The sequence below is a fragment of the Macaca nemestrina genome, chromosome 9 (assembly GCF_043159975.1).
Source record: "Macaca nemestrina isolate mMacNem1 chromosome 9, mMacNem.hap1, whole genome shotgun sequence".
Lineage (NCBI taxonomy): Eukaryota > Metazoa > Chordata > Mammalia > Primates > Cercopithecidae > Macaca > Macaca nemestrina.
The window spans coordinates 39,744,135-39,766,891 of record NC_092133.1 but is presented as its reverse complement, the minus strand read 5'-3'; the positions used below and the strand labels follow the sequence as shown (position 1 = coordinate 39,766,891).

Sequence of the window (22,757 nt, the reverse complement as noted above, 5' to 3'; positions counted from 1 at the left end):
AGAGAGTTTTAAGCAGAAGTAGTGACACAATAAGACCTATATTTCAAAAGGATGATTCTCATCAAAATAAAGCAGGGATGCCCCCACAGGCACCACCCCTTCCAGCCCTCATTGTACCCCAAATTAAAATATTTACATTTGAAATAGTCATGGATATTGAACTTGAAAATAAATGATTATTCTGAAATAAAGACCGAGATGGTGTTAGATGAATTGCTCTTTAATTGTTTTGAGGAGTTGGAGAAAGGAATAATGGCTAGTAACCTAGCTCTCTCTACTTTCTGGGAACTGTATTTCAAGAAGCTGGACTTTGAAGGAAGCTTGTGGTGTAAACTACAAAGGGGAATTAAGACCTGTCCCCTCTAGGCCCAGGTGGACTGGTAATGCTCCCCCTACCCCATGCCACACTCACTAATGACTATGAGTCATAGCAGTGTTTTACTTACACTGCAGGAACACAAATTCCTTCTTCATGGGCCAAATCCAAGCCATGTGTGTTTTTCTTTGACAGCTGCAGTACTTTAAAAATTGGGAATCTTGCATTAAAATGTTCTGGCTTCTCTGGCAACCCTGGGCCACTCTTCTCCCTTGGCCCATGGGCTGACACTGACCCATGCTAACCCCCGCAAGATGAGACACACCAGCTCTTTACCACACACCTGGCACCACCTCCAGGTAGTGTCCCACTCAGCTCTAGCCTCATTTACCTGCTTGGTCCTGCAGGCATCTCCATTTTGGACCCTGGAGTTGTATTCTGAGATTCACACAAGCTTTGGGGCACTTCAGTTCAAGGATTTATGAGGCTGAACTGGGAGTTGGGACAAAAGGGAGAAGGGCTGTAAACACAGACAGGTCATCTGTGAACAGCCATCTGGCTGGGTTCTTCCTGGGAAATACAGGAAGCATTCCAAGCAGGGAAAGCAAGTAAGATAGTGCCAAGGAGAGAATGTGTGCAGCAACTGTAAGACAATGAAGAAATGATGCAGTAGACATAGTGAGAGGTAAGGTTCATTTGGTAGCTGTGGTTACAATTTGGAGAATGAGGGTGAAAATTTGAACCTAAAGCATTAGAGAGCGTTGCAGACCCTTAAGCAGGTTGAATTTTGAACTGTAGCACATTAGGACCAATAACCTGGAAGCACCCTCTATAGGAAGGAGAGTGGCACTTACAAACCTGAATGCTTTTCCCTGGATTAGGAATTGGGTGCACTCAAAATAGAGGGCCAGAAGCCAGCATGGGCCCACTTAGTTTTCATTGGCACGAGACACTGGTTACAGTAAAAGGACTAGTCTTGAAAATTTAGCATCACCGGGAGAAAAATGAAATGTAATAAAAATTAGAGTCGGTTAAGAACAGAGGCATTTTTACTACGACACAGCACCATTGTAAAAAATCTCCCGCCTTGTGCCAAGGGTCCGTGCTGCTAAACTCCTCCCCCGAGTCAGTGCATTGGAGTGCTCTCAGCGCAGTCGGCACAGCCAGAGCAACTGGGAGCGAGGCCTTCTCCAGGCTTACGTAAAACATAGATCTTGCCCAAATGTGGAAAACCTTTAGGGACATGAAAACCATTAGGGATTCGTAGCCCTGACTTGAACCAAGCAGAATAAACAAACCCCTGACCAAATTGGAACTCACTGGACGCCTTTCAGAGTTATCCAAGGGGAAAGGCTGGAGGCCTCAAGGGTCTTTGAGTGGGTTAATGTCTTGTTTTGGCTGCCTAGCTCAAGTCTGATGACGCTTTATCTGTACTTTCCTTTGTTCTTTTCTCAAATGTCTTAACGCCTCAGTGGCAAATCCACAAATTGATTGTGTTTTGAACCTATAACATATACCACACTATATTTTCCCTGCTAATGGGATAGTAAAGCCCGAGTTAGACCTTTTGTTACAAAAGATTCAGGAACTGGACTGGAAAGGTTCCAGGTAGCATTCACATTTTCCATGGACAGGGTCTTGGTAAGTTCCCAACCTTATTTCTGTTTTAAATATCCTTTGTCACTCTTTCCAGCCTCATCATTTAGTTTTCTCTACGCATAATGTAGAGAAACATTGTGTCTCCCCCAACAGTTAAGTGACATCATTTTCAGACTCTTTTTCTCCCAGTTTTTTTTTTTTTTTAATTTTTTTTTTTTTTACGTTGAGGAGGCAGAGCCAGGCATGGTGGCTCACACCTGTAATCCCAGCACTTGGGGAAGTTGAGGCAGGTGGATCACCTGAGGTCAGGAGTGTGAGAACAGCCTGGCCAACATGGCAAAACTCTGTCTCTAATAAAACTACAAAAATCAGCCAGGTGTGGTGGCAGGGGCCTGTAATCCCAGCTACTTGGGAGGCTGAGGCAGGAGAATCACTTGAACCCAGGAGGTGGAGGTTGCAGTGAGCCAAGATGGCACCACTGCACTCCAGCCTGGGCAACAGAGGGACACCTTGCAAAAAAAAAAAAAAAGAAAGAAAGAAAGGAGAGAGAGAGAGAAAGAAAGGAGAGAGAGGAAGGGAGGGAGAGAGAGAGAGGGAGAGAGAAAGAAAGGGAAGGAAGGAAGGAAGGGAGGGAGGGAAGGAAGGAAAGAAGAAAGAAAGAGAAAGAAAAGAAAGAAAGAAGGAAAGAAAGAGAAAGAAAGAAAGAAAGAAAAGAAAGAAAAAGAAAGAAAGAAAGAGAAAGAAAGAAAGAGAAAGAAAGAGAAAGAAAGAAAGAAAGAAAAATTTGGGGAGGCAGATTAGAGATTAGAGAATTATGAATGTTCATTCATCCAATAAATAGTCAATTGAGTGCCTGCCGTGGACTGGACGCTATGCTAGGCACTATATTGTGACAGTGGAGGGGACTGGATTGAAGAAGAATGAAATAATACCCTGGATCCCTGATATTCACAGTCTGTTACAGATGGAGATGGGCATAGAGATGGGAAACCAAAGCACAGAGCACCAAGAACCAAGCCCTAGATGGTCACAAATCCATATCTCACAGAAGCGTGATCTGAACTATCATGGAGCTCTTACCCTGCCTCTAGTCTACCTGCAGGAAATATAATAGAATGTAGCACAATATAGGAAACATTTGCAGAATGCCTGCCACCCCTGTTCTAGCTAGGGATGAAAAAAATAAAATGAAGCACTGTTCTTAATTCTAGGAGTTGATTTTGCTTAACAGAGAGACAGACATGAACCAGTGGTTACATTGCAGCATGATACACAAAAGGCAAAGACTGATGATTAAGAATGTGGAGTTTGATGACAGATAGACCTAAGTCCCAGATCAACCACATAGAAACTTCATGATCTGGGGCAAGTTACTTAACTCCTCTCTTCTAAGTTTCATCATCTTATCTGTAAAATAGGACAATGCAGATACTTGCCTCAGGTAATTATAATGGGATAAAAAGTAAATTAATGAATATAAAGTGATTAGAACACTGTCCAAAGAAAGTGGAGATAGAGCAAAGAAGGCACTCAGAAATGGCAAGAACAAAGGCTTAGCTGCAGGATGTGTCTCAGGATGGGAGCTGGAGGGGTCAGGTTTGGCAGGAGAGGGGAACATGCAGGGGGCCTTGAGAAATGGAGCTGGAACGGGCATCCTGGTTTGCAGGTGTACTGGGCCCTAGGTCAGAGCAAATCTTGGGAGGATAGGGATCCAGGACAGCAGCTACTCCCAACTCTTGCCTTCAAGGTTCATTTCTTCCATTCACACGTGGCCCTTATCACTATTCCAAGGTGTATCAGCCACAATCAGTTCTCACCTTCCCTAGAAGTTCTCTCTGGTCTTCCTCCCTAGCTCAGTTGGATCATGCACAGGCAAATAAATCCCTTTTCTCCTTCTCTAGCTCAACCATGAGAAAGTTGGAATTTTTTAATGCAAAATTTTCCTTTCCAAGGCGAAGAGAGAAAGGATGGAAGGAAGAGAGGGTAGGAAAAGGGACTATAGGAAGTGGAAGGAAAGGGAAAAGGAAGGAAAGGAGATATAGACACACAGAAACACAGAAACAGATATGTTCAGCAAAGCATAGACGTCATACCTCATTTATCAAAAGTGGGTCACAGATCAGCCTTGCCAATGGATTCCACTTGTAGGACCTCCAGTGCTTATTCTCTTCCTTGCTTCTGCCCTGAATGTCTGCACTTGGAGAGATTAAACCAGTTGTCTGAGAAGAGTTGGCTACCATGGCTGCCATGTCTATTCCAGAACTTTCTAACCTCTCACACAGCACCCCAAGTCTTTAATCCCCTTGGCCCTGTTCGTTCCACTCTACCTTGACACTGGTTATAGTAAAAGGACTAGTCCTGAAGATTTAGCATCACTGGGAGAAAAATGAAATGTAATGAAAATTAGAGTCAGTTAAGAATGGAGGCATTTTTACTATGACACAGCACCGCTGTAAAAAATCTACCCATGTGTGCCAAGGGGTCCATGCTGCTAAACTCCTCCCCTGAGTCAGTGCATTTGAGCACTCTTGGCACAGTCTGCATAGCCAGAGCAGCCCAAGATTTTGACTTCAAAATCTTGGTGTGGTCAGTTCACACAGGCTACTTGAATCAGTCTTTGAGCCTTGACTGATCTGAGCCAATCAAGTTCACAGAAAACTGACTTCTAAACCCAAATGCCATTTCTTAATTTCTGAGAGCTACATGCAGCTCAGTTGCTGCAGGTAATAAAAACAACAGCAATAATGACTGCCTTTTATTGAATCATGCACTACATGTCATAAACTGTTCTAAGTGCTTTACCAGCATCAACCCTCTTGCAACTAAAAGTGTGGGCCCAGAACCATCAGAATCTCAAGCCTCACCTGAGACTTCGGGTCAGAAACTGCGTTTTTTACACTTGATCTTAGCCAAAAGGCTGAGAAGTGATAGAAACTGCGCTTTTAAAAATAAAATTCCCAGATAAAAACCTAGGTTCTAGTTCTGGCTATACAACCTTAATCTTTCCTCCTCTGCCTTCTGTCTTTGAGTCCCTTGGTCTCATTCAGTTTCAAGGTCAACTTTAAGATCCCCCAATTCCCATCCATTGAGAAAATGTTTGAAGATTCTCTTTGGCGCCCAGAGTCCATATTCAACAATGATAAAACCCACTCAGAGTGACCAGAAGGAAGTTCTGGTTGATGGTTTTTCCTTCAGAGACAGCAGGGGCTGGGCAATCGGGTCCCTTCAGGTGAAGGGACTACAGAGTAATTAGATATGATTCACCTGCTGTCTCAAAGTAGTATCTTCTTGTATTTTTTATATTTATATCTGTAACTGTAGACAAAAAGGAAATTGCCCTGAAAGAAATAACTGGCCAGTGAGTAATTAGGACTCCAACGGAGTGAACGAGCCACCTGTCTTATGTGTATAAATGACCTATTTCCCCCCGTTGCTAACTTTCATGTGCTTATAAACAAGTAGATGTTAACACACTCCCGGTGTATATGACAACCTACGTGGAGGTCATGCAGAAACACGCGGGCCTTCCATTACGGCCCCACCGCTGTGCTGAGTGTTGTATGCGTGTCTTCTGTACTTCTCAAAACAACCTAGCAGGGTGGAATTATATCCTCATTTCAAAGATGGGAAAACTGAGACTTAGGGGCTAAGTTTATGCCCCTACAATTTCAATTATTTAAGAAGCAGACTGAGGAGAGAGAAGACAGCTGGTGACTTCAGATCCTTTGTTGTCCTGAACCCCAAACTTTCCAGCCTCAGTCTACAAGCCCAAGGCCCTGTGGTTAGGCTTAGTAGGTTCCCTTGTTTTAGCAGACTGTTTGAAGAAGATGTAGTGATCCCAGTCCACTTCCACTCAGAGGCACACCAAAGTATTTGTTCCAGCCACATAGGATAGTTTACCTGTGAGGAGTTTAGGGAAATTCATTTCCGCTATCTCATCTGTGAAGAGTTTAGGGAAATTGATATCCTGCTGTATCATCTCCTATCTTCCATGATGTTTTGCAGTCCTTCTAGCTGGGAGTTCACAGGACGTTGACCAGATGGCCTGCTGTTCTGAGTGATTAACTAGAGGGTTGAGCATCTAGGGAGTATCTAAGCAAGGATTTGAACTTGAGTACATCCCACTTCAAAGCCCATGCCTCTGAGCACTCTCCTTTATATGATATGGAGCCCTGGGGAGGCCTCTGGTTGGAGGAAGCATGTGCAGTGAATGAAGGTGCCTGGGACTCTCAGGCCTGCAGCCCTGATTTGCGCAGTGAGAGCTGGCAGCAGTCCAGTGGGCATGGGGGTTCACAGATACCAGGTTCCAGCAGTCTGAGCTGTCCATGGTCAGCTGTGGGGGCCAACACCTCCTTTGTCTATATTGCTCAGGCTCTCCAGAGAGAGGCCAGCAGCTGTTCCTCCATGTCCTATAACTGTTTTATACCAAATCAGAAAGAAACTGACCTCAGGAGGTAAATTTGAGGTCTCCCCCAGACCTGTATCATTCATGTGCGTTTTCTTTACGTGTCTCATTGGGCTGGCCTCCATCCTCCCACCTCCCACTGCCATCATGGAAATCATCTCTGACAAGGCCAAACAGCCTATCTAATCCCCTGGACTTTGGCCAATAGTGGGTTCCATAAGGACTCCCCTTGGTCTTTCACAGCATAGGACAATCAGGAGCTTGTTGCAAATACTCACTTGGGTGGAAGTCAAGGGAAAGCAATGAGAATATACATGAAGGGACCAATTCTCAAGACAATTGGTGGGCAAATGGACGCAAACTTAGCCCAAGACATGAAAGAATAACAAATACCTCCAAGATTTTGGTCCTGGGGAAATGAAGGTTGTGCTATAAAAAGAACGTGAAAAGTTAGATCCAGTTTGGATATCTTGACTTTGAGATGCTGGGACATTCAAGTAGAATGCCAACAGAGGCATTAGGATTTTATTGGGGCGAGAGGTCAAAACCAGAGTCACACATTTATAAGCCATGTGCTTAACTGCGATGGTTACAGCTTGAGGTGAGCTTTCTTAGGATGAGAGAGTGGTGTGCAAAGGACTGAGAACTTTCAGGCTGAAAGGCTGCAAGGGGGCCAGAAATGAGCACCATGGCTGGAGAGTTAAGAAGAAAGCCACAATAAGGTAGTGTCCTGAGCCAAGACTCAAAGAAGGTCCTTGGAGTTGGGCTTAAAGTTGTAGTTTCCCAAGCCCCCTCCACAAAACAACTCTGTGGTGATTTTAACACACCCAGTCATAGTATCCCAAAATGAATCACTAGACACTTTGGCATAGTCGTTTTGTTCCTATGAGAAGTGGGTTCGACTGGCTAGCCATATACAAAAGAATGGAACTGGACCCCCTACCTCTCACCATATACAAAAATTAACTCAAGATGGATTAAAGACTTAAATGTAAGACCTCAAACTGTATAAGTCCTAGAAGAAAACCTAGGAAAAGCTCTCTGGATGTTGGCCTAGGCAAAAAATTTATGACTAAGTCCTCAAAAGCAAATGCAACAAAAACAAAAATAGACAAATAGGACTTAATTAAACTAAAGAGCTTCTGGACAGCAGAATTGGGTTTGACTTTGTCAATAAAGATTTTCTACTTAAATCATCAAACGTAGCTTAAAAACTTATTAACTGCATAGTTAAATATAAAACAGTTCCTATACAACCTTGTTTATTGCTAGATTAGATACATCGCATAGGTGGAATCCACATAGTAAGTACACAATGAGTACTAAATGTGTAATAGCATTTGCTCAACAAGTGGAACGCTGCAAATCTATGACTTTCTAGGTTTTGGTCCCGTTTCAGTTGAAAAGGGAAAATGAACAATTATGAGTTCCCTCATAATTTAAACTCTGGTACCCAAACTACAGCAAATGGTTAAAAGCCTGGGCTTTGGAGTCACCCGCATGTGATTCAGAATTCTGGCCTCATTAGTTAACTACCTGTGAATATTTGGACAAGTTACTTAACATCTCTGAGTTTCCTCATCTATAAAATGGAATACTAATTGTACATCAGCCACGGAGTTGCTGATAGAATTGAATAAGATACTTAAATAAGAATTTTCAAGTAATATACTTAGATAGCTAAGCAGCACATTCTGTAAATGTTAGCAAATAATTTTATCAGTATCATTATTACTGCTGCCTTTTATAGGGGAAAAAAATTCCAAGTCCATATGTGTTTTTCTCATTAACTTAAGTGACTTGACCTACCCAAAGTCTGGTACAGGTTATTTCTACAATAGTATGTTCAAAATCAGAAATATCATGCACTGATTTTAGGTCATAGAGCTATTTTAATTGATACTCGTATCATCAAAGGTTGAAAATGTGATTATAATAACAAACAACAATAAAAGGTGCATGTTCAACATTACTTTCAAAATATATATAGATTTTCTTTCTTTGAAACAAACATAATTTTTAAAAATATCAGATTGTTTATGATATGAAGTCATGGTTACAGTCACGTTGCAATTTACCATCTGTTCTTGTCCAAAATACAGGTCCAAGTTAGAGCCAGAATTGCAAAACGACAGTAAATGTCTGTTGGTCTTGTACAAAGCTCTTCTCAGTTAGACCATACTTAAACATGGAATATATTCATATAGAAATGAATGTAGAGTTAAACATGAAAATCAATCAATGCAATATATCACATTACTAGAACAATGGACAAAAACCACATGGACATCTCAATAGACATAGAAAACCCATTTCACAAAATCCAACATCTTTTTATGAAAAAAACACTCAACAAAATAGAAATAGAAAGGAACTTCCCCAACCTGATAAAGTGCATCTATGCAAAGCTCACAGCTAACATCACACATACTGGTGAAAGACTAAAAACTTTCCACCTAAGGTCAAGAACCAGAAATGATGTACTGTCAGTTCTAGCCAGGGCAGTTAGACCTAAACGAATGGAAAGACATCCTGTATTCATGAAATGGAAGATTTAGCATTGTTTGAGTGGCAATATATTTGCAAAGCAATCTGTAGATTAAGTACAATCTGTATAAAATTCAACCTGTCTTTTTTGCAGGAATAAACAGGGAACCCAGAATAGCCAAAATAATTTTTTTTAAGATTTCTCATTTCAAAACTTACTACAGAGCTGTAGTAACCAAAATATTGTGATACAGGCATAAAGACAGACATAAAGACCGATGGAATAGAACACAGAGCCCAAAAATAAACCCTAACATATATGGTCAAATAATTTTCAACAAAGACGCCAAAACCATTCGGTGGGGAAGGAACAAGCCGTCCAGTAAATGGTGCTGGGGAAACTGGATATCCACATGCCAAACAATGAAGTTGGACCCTTACCTTGCACCATGTATAAAAGTTAACTCAGAATGAATCAAAGACCTACACAGAAGACCTAGAACTATAAAATTCATAGAAAATGTAGAGGAAAAGCTTCACGATATTGGGTCTGGCAATGATCTGGATATATACCAAAGGTACAGGTAAGAAACGAAAAAAATAGATAAATTGGAATTAAAAACTTTTCTGCATCAAAGGACACTATCAACAGAGTAAAAAGGCAACCTACAGAATGGGAGAAAATATTTGCAAATCACATCTATAATAAGAGATTAATAGCCAGAATATATAGAGAACTAAAATTCAACAACAGAAAACCCAACAACACAATTCAAAAATGGGCAAAGGACTTGAATAGGCGTTTCTCTAAAGAAAATGTACAAATGGCCATTAAGCACATAAAAAGATGCACAGCATCATTAGTCATTAGGAACATTAACATCAAAACCACAAAGTACAGGACGGGCATGGTGACTTATGCCTCTAATCCCAACACTTTAGGAGGCCAAGGTGGGAAGATTGCTTGAGGCCAGGAGTTCAAGCCCAGCCTAGTCAACATTGCAAGACCCCTGTCTCTCTATATATATCTATATCTATATCTATATCTATATCTATTTATATTTATATATTTATATAAATATATATAACTATATATTTAAAACTATATATTTATATGTATTTCAAATTATATACTTAATATATATATATTTAAAACTATATATATATATTTAAAACTATAAGGTACCACTTTACCCACTAGGATAGATAATTGGGAAAAAAAGTAAAAAGAAAACTAGTGTTGACAAGGATGTGGGGAAATTGAAGCCCCAAACACTGCTGGTGGGAATTTAAATTGGTACAACTCCTGTAGGAAACAATTGGAATGTCTTCCAAATGCTAAACATAGGAGTTACCATATGATCCAACAATCCACTGCTAGTTATATGTCCAAGAGAAGTGAAAATATACATTCACACAAAAATTTTATCCAAATGCTCATAACAACATTATTCATAACAGCCCAAAAATGTGAACAATCTAAATGTCCATCAACTGATGAATAAACAAAATGTGGTGTATACATACAATGGAATATTATTCAGTTATTAAAAAGAAATGAAATAGTCATACATATTACAACACTGATAAACCTTTAAATCATTATGCTGAGGGAAAGAAGCCAGACACAAAAGGCCACATATTCTGTGATCCCATTATATGAAATGTCCAGCATGGGGCAAATCCTTAGGGATAGAAGGTAGACTGGTAGTTGTCAGGGCCTGGGTGAGAGGGACTTGGGGAATGGAGTGATGGCCAACATATACAGGCTAACATGTTTTAGGAGGTGATCTACATTCTGAAATTGATTATGGTGATAGTTACATAACTCTGAATATACTAAAAACCACTGAATTGTACACTTTATTTTTTTGTTCTTGTTTTTAAAAAAATACAGAATGCTTCACAAATGTATATGTCATCCTTGCGCAGGGGCCATGCTAATCTTCTCTGTATCATTCCAATTTTAGTATATATGCTGCTGAAGTGAGCACAAATTGTATACTTCAAACTATACACTTTAGAAAGTCAAAAAAAAAAAAAAAAAGAGAGAGACAGGGTCTCACTCTGTCGCCCAGGCTGGAGTGCGGTGGCGCAATCATAGCCCACTGCAGTCTCAAACTCCTGGGCTCAGGTGCCCCTCCCACCCCAGCCTCTCAAAGTGCTGGGATTATAGATGCGAGCTACTGTGCCCAGCCTAGAAAATAAATGTTACGGCATGTGAATTATATCTCAGTTTAAAAAAAGAATGGACATAAATAGCTCAGCAGTGTTTTAGCATGAAAGAATTTAACTCTGAGAATGTTCTGACATCTTGATGGGGTGTGATAATAATGCCACAGTGGAAGGGATGTGAATATTAACAGAAAAAAAAAAAAACTGTTTCCTCTACACTCACACTTCCGACACCAAATGTGTGGGGGTTTTCCACACCAACAATCTATTCTCCGTCTCTCCTGACACCGACTGGGTGTTTTATAACACAATTCTGACATTTTCCACCCAGAGCTAGCATCAGACACCACGGGTTAAGTAGGGGCTCAGTGCCACAGGACTGCTCCCACGTCAGACACCAATCACAAGTCCTGGGCCTTTGGTATTTCTGACCAAATTGGTTACAAATGGGGGTCTTCATGACTCTCTTCTGAGGTTCAATCATTTGCTCTAATGGGCTCATAGAACTCAGGGAAACACTTTACTTACTTTACCAGTTTATGATAAAGGACGCAAATGAACAGCCAGATGAAGGGGTGCATAGAGCAACGTGTGGGGAAAGAGGTGTGGAGATTCCATACCCTCTCTGGATGACCACCTTCCCAGCACCTCCTTGTGTTCATTCACCCAGAAGCTCTGTCTACCTCATAGTTGAGGAATTTTTATTGAGGCTTCATCACCTCAGCGTGATTAATTTAGTCAGTCTTCAGTTCCTTTCCCCTCCCCAGAGGATGGTGGGTGGGGCTTAAAGTTTCAAGCTTGTAATCATGCCTTGGTTTTTCTGGTGCGCAGCCCTCATCTTGAAGCTATCCAGGAGCCCACCAAGAGTTACCTCATTAGAACAAAAGACACTCCTATCACTAGGAAACTCTAAGGGATTTAGGACCATAGATGAGGGAAAAAAGATGCTCCTAGAGTTTTAGGAGCCCTATGCCAGGAACTGGGAGCAGAGACCATATATATATATCTTTTTTTAAATTTTATTGTGTCACACATATTCTTTTCATAGAGGGAAGAGCTGAAGAGTTAAGAACAGCCTTTTTTTGGTGTTTTGGGGGAGCGGGGTCTTTTTTCAATGGGGGGATTCATTAGTACAGTGTGTGGCAAGATGATACAGACATTTCTTTTTATAAGAGTAAGTGAGGTATCACTTGGGATCTTAAAAAATATTTTCTTTTTATTATTGTGGGCACCACACCAAAGGGTGCAAGTTGCAGGTTATAAAAACAAAGCAAAAGTTTCCGTAGCCTGAAATGGTTGGAAATATGACTGAGTCTCCTCGTTAAGCTTCTAAGATGAAAGGCTCCAGAATTCCTTCTTCCTCTTGCAAATGTTAAATTAATTATGATAATAAGATGACTGATTATTGAGGGCTGAATATGTAGTAAACATTTACATGCATTTTCTTGTTTTAATTTCCCCATCATCACTGTGACATACCCATAGTTGTTTAGAACATATCCAAGGTCATGAAGCAAATCAGCAACTGAGCTGGGCTGCGATCACACATATTAGTCCCAAGATCCCACTCTACTTCTACTCTGGGGGATCTGCCCCCAGGAGCTTACAGCACCTGAGATCCTAACCACACCAGTAAGGGAGGCAGTGGAGTATGGAGACAATGCCCTGGACTGGGAGTCAGGGTTCCCAAGTTCTGGTCCACCTTTGCCACTAATCAGCTCTGTGACCCTGGGCAAGAAGCTTGGGCAAGAAGCTCAGAGGCATGGTTTTCTGATGTGTAAAGTGTGGAAAATTCATCCCAGCTCTCCCTGTAGTTCCTTCCAATTCAGGCATTCAGCCCGAGTCCTGCCTCTTTCACCCTCTGATTGTCATTTGTGTACTGAGACTAAAAGGAAGAAAACCTTCGAGTCAGTGTAGGCTGGTGATTTCAAGATGCTGGACTTTGGTGTTGGACCGATGTGGCACTGGTTCCATTACTTATCTCAGTGTGATGTTGAGCAAGTTCTTTAATTGTGTCCCCATCTGCTAATGGGAATAATAACAGCATGGGGTGCTGTGCTGTCTACATAGAGTGGTTGTGAGGATAGAGTGAGATCTTGGTAGAGAGTTTTAATGCAATTCCTGGCACATTGTAAGTACTGGGATGTTATATTATTATATGTTAAATAATATTATAATGTATTTATGATGATGGTTGTTGATTGTTACAAAACAGAGATACAGAATCCTTTCAGAATAATTAGTGTAGTTTAAATAGTTCACCCAGGTCAGACTTTGGAGCTCAGATTGCCTGCTTAGGCTGAATTTTCAAACCATTCCATATCTAGAAGGTCAGCCATACCTCAAGACTCTGCTGCTGGGTAAGAGGGCATCAGATTGTCACCAAAAACACTCCAGAGTTCCTCCTCTTGTAAACTTTGAGTCAGTGATGCCATCTTCCCCTATATGAGACAACATACTATTACAACTTACCATATGAATTTTGACTCACATATTCTTTTTTACCCAATGTAATCAGAAATAGATGAGTGATCAGTGAGTATTGATAAAACAGTTAGTTAATGTGCTATAAAAGGAATAGATGAGAAAATGCTGCTCCCTGGAAATTTCCCCATGCGGGTAGGGAATTTTTCTCTTTCAATGTTATTTAACATAGTAAGCACAGATAAAGTTATATTTACAAGATTGTTTATCACAGTGTTGTTATAATGGTAAAAAGATGTAAATATAACATAAAGAGCCATCAAAAATCTAATATTACAAGAATAGCCTCAGAGTTGGGGGAAAAGTGCATTATAGAGTTTTTTTAAGCTAGAAAAGAATGTGTTCTCTGATCCTAATTTTGTGAATATTGCGTGTATTTATAGATAAATATGAAATGCAACAACAAAAGTATTAGCAGAGATTACCTCTGGGTATAAGATTCTTATTTTAAATTTTCTTTTCTTTTTTTTTTTTTTTGAGATGGAGTTTCGCTCTCGTTGCCCAGGCTGGAGTGCAATGGCGCAATCTCGGCTCACCACAACCTCCGCCTCCCGGGTTTAAGCGATTCTCCTGCCTCAGCCTCCCGCAAATTTTCTTCTTTATACTTCTTTATATTTTCTACGTTTTGCACAGTGAGCAAAAGTTGTTTTTTTGTTAATGAAGATTCTATCAACTTTTTTCTTTTTGCTGTAAGGCTCTTCTGTCTGGTAGATTGTTTCATCTAAATATGTCTTAACTCTCAGTCTGAATATATTGGTTTTTTTTTTTCTCTTTTAAGTACTGACTTAGAAGTAATATGCTTCATTGATTTTGTGAGCTCATCTTTTTCATGTAATGTTCAGGACAAGCCAGACACATTTGTTGCAAGATTGATTTTGTTACTTTGAAAACCAATAACAGATAATAAGATAAAATCACCAATTAACTAACCTTTTTCTAAACCCATCGCTTCCCTGTTGAAAGCAATTTTCAGCTCTTCCTGAGATTTAGTGTATTTAAGTCAGCTCTGAATCTTCTATAAGAAGAAATCAATGTTCTTCTCTCTCTGTCTTATTTTATGTAATTAGAATTGCACCACTAAAGGACTATTAAATGTACAATTGAGAATCTAATACTTTTAAAAAGTCTACAAAATTAATTCAAAGCAAAGGAAAATGGATAGAGTAGATAAAATAAGTTTTTCCTACTTTCTTCTCTAATTGTAACTTAAAATAACTTTAAAAAAAACAATATTACCATATATATTGGAAAAAAAATCTGAACAGGCCAAAAGCTGAGCCAGTTTTTTGAGCATGAGAAGATTGAGATTTTGTTGCCTTGAATTTTTTGGATATCATTTTGATTTTTTTTTTTTTTTTTTTTTGAGACGGAGTCTCACTCTGTTGCCCAGGCTGGAATGCAGTGGTGTCATCTCAGCTTACTGCAACCTCTGCCTCCTGGGTTCAAGTGATTCTTGTGCCTCAGCCTCCCAAGTAGCTGGGATTACAGGTGCCCACCACCTCGCCTGGCCTCTTTTTGTATTTTTAGTAGAGACGGGATTTCACCATGTTGGCAAGGCTGGTCTCCACCTCCTGACATCAGGTGATCCACCCTCCTCAGCCTCCCAAAGTGCTGGGATTACAGGTGTGAGCCACTGTGCACGGCCCATTTTGATCTATTTTTAAAAGTACTGTCATATGTGCATTACAAAAAAGTTGAGCAAAACAGAACTGTGTAAGAGATACACTATTATTTGGTGTGCACTGGACAGGGTATGCAACATATACCTATATTTACAAAATTATTTTTCCCCTCAATAGGATAAGATTCCATTGTTCTCAACTTGCTTCTTTGTCCTCAATATTTTGTGAAATAAATTCAATTTCAGTACATATAAATTTACCTCACTTGGTCTATATTTTTGCAAGCGTTTCTGTTGGATAATATTGTAGAAGCAAGATTTCTAGTACAAAGAATAGACATGCTTAAAATTTTGTTTTGCCTCTCAAGAAAGCTTGTACCCATTTCACCCCCCCTCATATGGAATGGGAATGAAAGATAAAGTTTCTGACACTGGGCACATGGAGATTCTCCCAGGTTTTGATAGGATATAATTTAAAATCACGATCAGAAGGTTGCTCAGCTGGCTTGGGGAGGAGATGCCTTCTAAAGTCAGAATCCTGTAAGGTATTCCTACCTAACTCTTCAACTCCATTCTCTACCCAGAAGAGAAAAAACGTGTGTGTGTGTGTGTGTGTGTGTGTGTGTGTGTGTGTGTGTGTAGAAATATGTCTCCTCTGCAAAGGATGCCTCAAAATGCTGAGTGTAACAGAGGGCAGATTTTTGGAGTCAGAGCTGCAATTAAATTTCAGCCCTGTCTCTCAATAGCAGGGTGTCTTTAAGCAAAATGTTTAACGTTTCTGACCTGTATTTTATCGTCTGTAGCAGGGAGATAATCACAACACCATACAGGGTTCACTGTGAGAATTAAATGTGTTACTTAACACAAAGGGCTAATAAATGGTGAGGACTAAGAGCTCAATTAATGGCTACCATTGAGACTTGAGAAAGGGTGATGATGACCAAGCCAAGGGCACCTTGGAGGGTAAAGTTTTGCCCACTTTTGCAGAAAACGTGAGACAATCACTAACAGTCTAGTTAAGATATGCTATGTGGGCCAGGCACAGTAGCTCACACCTGTAATCCTAGCATTTTGGGAGGCCGAGGCCGGTGGATCACCTGAGGGCAGGAGTTCAAGACCAGCCTGGCGAAACCCTGTCTCTACTAAAAAATGCAAATATTAGCTGGCATGGTGACACATGCCTGTAATCCTGGCTACTTGGGAGACTGAGGCTGGAGAATCGCTTGAACCCGGGAGGCAGAGGTTCATGCCACTGTACTCTAGCCTGGGCGACATAGCAAGACATCGTCTCAAAAAAAAAAAAAAAAAAAAAAAGATATGCTATGTAACACTACAGCTTCCCCACCCACATCCTGGAACCCTGTTTGATTTTCACCATAACAATTTTATCATTTTCTCATATGCATCATTACTCATTTACTGTGCTTATTGTTTATCTCCTTTCTTAGGTGTTCCATATGAACAAAACTTTGTTCTTGTTCACTAAATTTCAACATCAGGATAGCTGAAAACAAAGCCTGGCACATAGTAGGCACCCTTTTTTTTTTTTTTTTTTGAGACAGAGTCTTGCTCTGTCGCCCAGGCTGGAGGGCAGTGGCGCGATCTCCGCTCATTGCAAGCTCCGCCGCCTCCCGGGTTCACGCCATTCTCCTGCCTCAGCCTCCTGAGAAGCTGGGACTACAGGCGCCCGCCACCACGCCGGGCTAATTTTTTTTTTTTTTTGTATTTTTAGTACAGACAGGGTTTCACCGTGTTTGCCAGGATGGTCTCGATCTCCTGACCTCGTGATCCACCCACTTTGGCCTCCCAAAGTGCTGGGATTACAGGCGTGAGCCACCATGCCTGGCCCATAGTAGGCACTCTTAATTAATGAATTTCTCCTTAACATTTCTGAAACCCATTCAGATGTATTGGCAGCTAATAATGCCAGCCCTTGGACACTGAGCATGCCCAGAATAACCCAGGCTCAGCTTGGGATAACACAGAGGACTGGGCCAGAAGCTAGAAACTTCAGGTTCTCTCTTAGCTTTTGCCAGTTCTGGGGCTGACCACTCACAAGCTGGATTTTTGGGCAATTCATGTAACAACTGAACTCAAGTTTTATTTAAAAAAACAAAACAAACAAACAAAAAACCCTAAAATTAGCAATGGCTACCTGTCATGACTCCCTTACATTATGCAGGATTCTGTGAGATTATCTTATAAACTCTGGATTTTCATCTGGGGCATAGCAAGAAAAAATGCTTTTAATTTTCATAGGGACCAAACAGCAAAAAATAAATAAAAGAAAGAAAGAAATGGGAAATGGCAGGTTTTGCTGGACTCTAGCCCAAGCCCAAGGCTCTTGGGGGGATCAGGATCTGAACAAGCATTTTTAGAAACTACTAACCCTGAGGGAAGGGGTTCCCCAAAGGCACTGTACCCCAAGGCATTAGGTGGAAAATGCTCGTCAAATTTAGAGGCTTATGCCTTGGCCCTACCCAGTATTTCTGGGCTCTGCAATTTATGGATAGCTTCTGGGAATGGCAGCTTATAACTGAGGTCAGAGACTGGCTATCACCTGCATGGACAGAGAGGAGAGGGGAGGGGAAGGGAAGGGAGGGCTCTGTGTGGTGGCAAGAGGGCTCTATAGCGGTGCTGCAGCTTCTCAGAGCAGTATCCCTCAAGCAAAGACTTGGCCTGGAATTCCCCTCCCTCAAGGTGGAATGATATCTAGGTTGACCCGGAGACCCAAAAATCTAGGCTGCATATGTGTTTTCATCCTCCCATCACCCCCATCTGCCTGTTTCTTCATGAGCCACACCTGTTCTCTAGTGCCTTCTAGAAAATAAAGCTTCCTTCCTGGTTTTCTACAGTGATGCTCCATCTCTCTTAGTATAGCATTCAGCCATGGGAAATAATTTACAAATTCCTAAATAATCCACAATCTCTCCCCTGCTTCTGTCTTTACATAGGATTCCAGCCACATGGCGAAGTAAGCCTCCTTGGAACCACCAACCTCACAAACTCCTTATGCTTCATTTCCCCCAATGAGAATCTCTGAGTATGATGAGAAGCATTCTGAAGACACTGTAATCCCCATGTAAATGATATAGAGACAGACAACAAGGTTGAGGATGTGCTATGTGCTATGATACTATATTCCCCCTCGTGGGAATTATTAATGGCTTTGAGAAGTCCTGCAGTTAAAAAAAAAAAGCCTGTTTAACTTTGTTTAACCCAGTGGTTACCTAAATTACTAACTAAGAAACTGTACTTTGCATAAATTGAGTGTGACACACTTTGGAAAATACTGATTTAAAGTATAGGAACATTCGTGTGAACTCATGGGGAGGAAAGGAGAGTGTGCTTCTGAGTTTCTGAGTTTCTATGTGCTATGCATTATCACATAGTTGTAGTGGTTCAAGTGATGGTTCCAGACTGACCAAGGAAGGAAACTGTTTACCCTCTTGGTCAAATCTTTAACTTTGGAGTTTGAAGAGGTTATTTTATCAGATCACTCCAAGTAAACTAACACAGTAATTGATTTATTCTGAATTAAATCACTTGAGATGCATCTATAAACCAGAATGCCAATGTGGCAATATCCTGAGTGATCAGGAACATGAGCTCTTGAGTCAAATAGATCCCGCTCAAATCCCAGCTCTCTGACTTACTGCTTATATGACCATATGTGAGCCTTAGCTCTCTTATGAATAAAATATGGATAATAATACTATCTATGTCCTGAATTAATCTATATAAAGCACTTGGAACAGGAAACTTTATTTTTGAGCAGAGAATCAGAATGTGAAGTTACTGTGTCTCATAGTAAATATTTCTAGGCTGTGACAGTATCTAAAGATACAGTCTTCAATATGGTTTGACTCTTGTCCCCACCCAAATCTCATCTCAAATTGTAATCCCCCCTTGTCAGAGTAGGGGCCTGGTGGGAGATAATTGGATCATGGGGGCAGATTTCTCCCTTGCTGTTCTCGTGATAGTGAGTGAGTTCTCATGAGACCTGATGGTTTTAAAGTGTGGCACTTCCCCCCACCCTCGTCCTCTCTCTCTCTCCTGCCACCATGTAAGATGTGCCTTGCTTCGCCTTCACCTTCTGCCATGATTGTAAGTTTCCTGAGGGCTCCCCAGCCATGCAGAACTGTGACTCAATTAAACCTCTTTCCTTTATAAATTACTCAGTCTCCAGTAGTTCTTTCAAGCAGTGTGAAAAGGGACTAATACAGCCTTACTCTTCTGTAGAATAACTTTTTTTTGTTTTTTTGAGACGGAGTTTCACTCTTGTTGCCCAGGCTGGCGTGTGATGATGCACCCTCCGCCCCCTGGATTCAAGTGATTCTCCTGTCTCAACCTCCTGAGTAGCTGGGATTACAGGTGCTCACTGACATGCCTGGCTAATTTTTTGTATTTTTAGTAGAGACAGGGTTTCATCATGTTTGCCAGGCTGGCCTCGAACTCCTGGCGTCAAGTGATCTGCCAGCCTCAGCCTCCCAAAGTGCTAGGATTACAAGAGTGAGCCGCCATGCCTGGCCTAGAATAACTATTAACTGAAGAATATGGGACTGAGAGTAAACAATGAGGTGGGTAATTTTATTCACCAGAAACTTCTTAAAAAGAAAAGAGCCACAGTGTCCAGCGGGCTTTATGAACTTCGCTTCATGGATGATGAGGAAGGACCAGGGGTCCTAGAACTATTCAGTTTTTAATCCATCTTCCAGTGGCCCACGTTGTTAGAGAGCAAGGCTCAGAGGTGAGTTTCAGCTGAGCACTAGGGCAATGTGTCATGTGAAGAGGAAACAGGACATAATAAGGAGAGCTCAACAAGGATGAGGGAAAGTGGGAAGTGTTTTTTTGGTTTGTTTTTTTTTATTAAATTATTATTATTTATTATTATTATTATACTTTAAGTTCTAGGGTACATGTGCACAACGTGCAGGTTTGTTACATATGTATACACGTGCCATGTTGGTGTGCTGCACCCATTAGCTCGTCATTTACATTAGGTATATCTCCTAATGCTATCCCTCCCCTCTCCCACCTCCCCATAATAGGACCCAGTGTGTGGTGTTCCCCTTCCTGTGTCCAAGTGATCTCATTGTTCAATTCCCACCTATGAGTGAGAACATGCGGTATTTAGTTTTCTGTTCTTGTGATAGTTTGCTGAGAATGATGGTTTCCAGCTGCATCCATGTCCCTACAAAGGATACGAACTCATCCTTTTTTATGGCTGCATAGTATTCCATGGTGTAGTGTTTTTAACAGCTGCTAAAAGTATGGAACTTTTAAAAGTAAGAAACAAAGAATTATGCCCCAAGAAGACTTCTGGGATGTTTTTCATGGTACATGATATGAAATCCCTGAGTAATCCAGCTTTAAGGAAACCTACATGAAAGGTCAACATTGTTTCAAAGCTTCTAGCATTCAATTTGTGTTCCTTTGAGTGTGATGTTATACTTATATGGAGATACATGCTTATATTGGGACTGCCAGATTTATTAGGGTTACAATGACCAGGTTTCTTTCTATTCTTTAATTTATTTGGGTCTCTCTTATTGCTGTTTCCCACCAGTCACTAGACTTGTCATTCATTGTAACAGCATGTGATTCATACCTCAAGATATATTGCAGTTTCCCATATGACATCCTTTTTTTTTTTTATTTTTTTTTTTTGAGACGGAGTCTCGCTCTGTCGCCCAGGCTGGAGTGCAGTGGCCGGATCTCGGCTCACTACAAGCTCCACCTCCCGGGTTCCCGCCATTCTCCTGCCTCAGCCTCCCGGGTAGCTGGGACTACAGGCGCCCGCCACCTCGCCTGGCTAGTTTTTTGTATTTTTTAGTAGAGACGGGGTTTCACCGTGTTAGCCAGGATGGTCTTGATCTCCTGACCTCGTGATCCGCCCGTCTCGGCCTCCCAAAGTGCTGGGATTACAGGCTTGAGCCACCGCGCCTGGCCATGACATCTTATCTTACATTATTTGCATATTATATTACATTATCTCTTCTCTTATATATTAGAGAAGTGACTAGAGTTATTTTTATTTCCTCTGCAGAGTGCTATAGTTTGAGATCATGTCTTAGAGTTGGTTACTTCTGAGAAGAGTTCCTATATTTGGCTAATTCCATTGTATATAAATTATCAGTATCTAGGAATTTCAGTTGGCCTCTTTCATCAAGTCACATTCAGATTCAATTTTCAGGAAACGTAGTCAGTTTCTAAACTATTCAGAAAGTTGGGGAGGGAGGCCATGTAGGGTAGATTTAAGCATCAACTTGATTTTAATGTTTTTTTAATATAAGCTTAGATAAAACCAAATATAATTTGATAGTCCCCATTTTTTGCTGCAGAAGATTTTTGGTAATTTGGTCCAAAAGATGTATTAAAATGCTTAGAGTCAACCAGAACCAACCTGGTTTCCATTTTTCTGTCCCATATCCTCAATGGTTTAGTAATTTGGACAGAGAGGATGGCCTGATTTTTTGATCAGAAGATATAGTGACCATACTCATGGAAGAAGGAATTAGGGACTGTGGGCTACCTGGTGTAGAAGGTACATAGTGAAGGGAAAGATAGAGAGGATTTGGAGTTTAAAGTATAAGGGATGTCCTATTTGTTAGTTTTTAAGGAAAAAGGAAACTGAACATTTGGGTATGCAAAGAAGTCAGTAGAAAGCGAGGGATTAAAGGTGGAGATAACCACTGAAGCAAGTTCTGGAAGAGACAAAGGTAGATTTAATCACAAACCTGGGTGGGCCTTGCAGAGGAGGAAGCACATGCCATTCTCAGGTAAGCAGAAGATGGAGAAAATGTAAGGCATCTGAATTGAAGGAGTTTCTGACATGACCTACACTATCATAGTTAAGAAACAGTTGAAAGACTGTAAGGAAAGCAAACGCAGGTTTGGGAGTGTAAGAAGAATAGAAAAGAGGATAGTGAGTTGTTTAGGAAAAAATAAATAAGTTTGTGTCAACTTTGAGCCACACTGAGGGCCTAGCTGAAGTTAGATAACAGGAATTAGCAACAGCCCCATCACTAAGTAGCATACTTGTCAGTGTCATCATACAGCAGCCCAGAAGCCAAAGAATGGGTGGTTTGAGTCTGCCCAGCATTGGGGATTGGGATGTGCCTGGGGTGGAAAGTCAAGTTGTCTTCTTTGGGAATCTCTGGCTGGTGAGTGCCATCTAAAATGCTTATCGTGGCACCAGACCAAGGCCAAAGAACTAGAAGTTTGCTGAGGACAGAGAAGTTTTACTAGAGAGAATAGAAGGGAAGAAAGAAGTCAAATTCAAGGATGATGACTTCAGAGTTTAATAATACAGACATGAAGCAGTTTGGAGTGATAATTCCAAAGTTTTCTGCAATGGAGATTTAGAAAAGAGTCAGAGAATACTGAGGTCTGAATGTGAAGGAAGTCATCCTTACGAACTTTGCTGTTAGCCAGTGTCCGGGCTGGATGACAGGTATTTCCAGGAAGAGAATGAGTGACATGAATATGTGACATTTCCCCAACTTAGGTGACCACAAAATTGTTTTTTCTTGCAAATGCCAGTATTCCAGAGATCATACTTTGGAAAACTCTGTTCTAGGGCTCATCATAGACTTTCCGTTTGTCGAATGAATGAGTTACAGGTAAGAAGTTAAGAGGCAGCCTGGGAGGGTGTCAAAGAGAAGGCA

General features: G+C 41.0%; 1 protein-coding gene and 1 non-coding gene across 8 annotated transcripts in view; one reads left to right on the top strand and one right to left on the bottom strand.

Moving 5' to 3' along the window:
• LOC105480004 (phospholipase C epsilon 1) overlaps window positions 1-22,757 on the top strand; it is a 348,142-nt gene that overhangs the window by 167,156 nt on the left and 158,229 nt on the right. The window lies entirely within an intron of this gene.
• LOC112426607 (U6 spliceosomal RNA) lies at window positions 10,695-10,801 on the bottom strand. Its single transcript, XR_003017984.1, has one exon. It is a non-coding gene; the product is annotated as a U6 spliceosomal RNA (small nuclear RNA).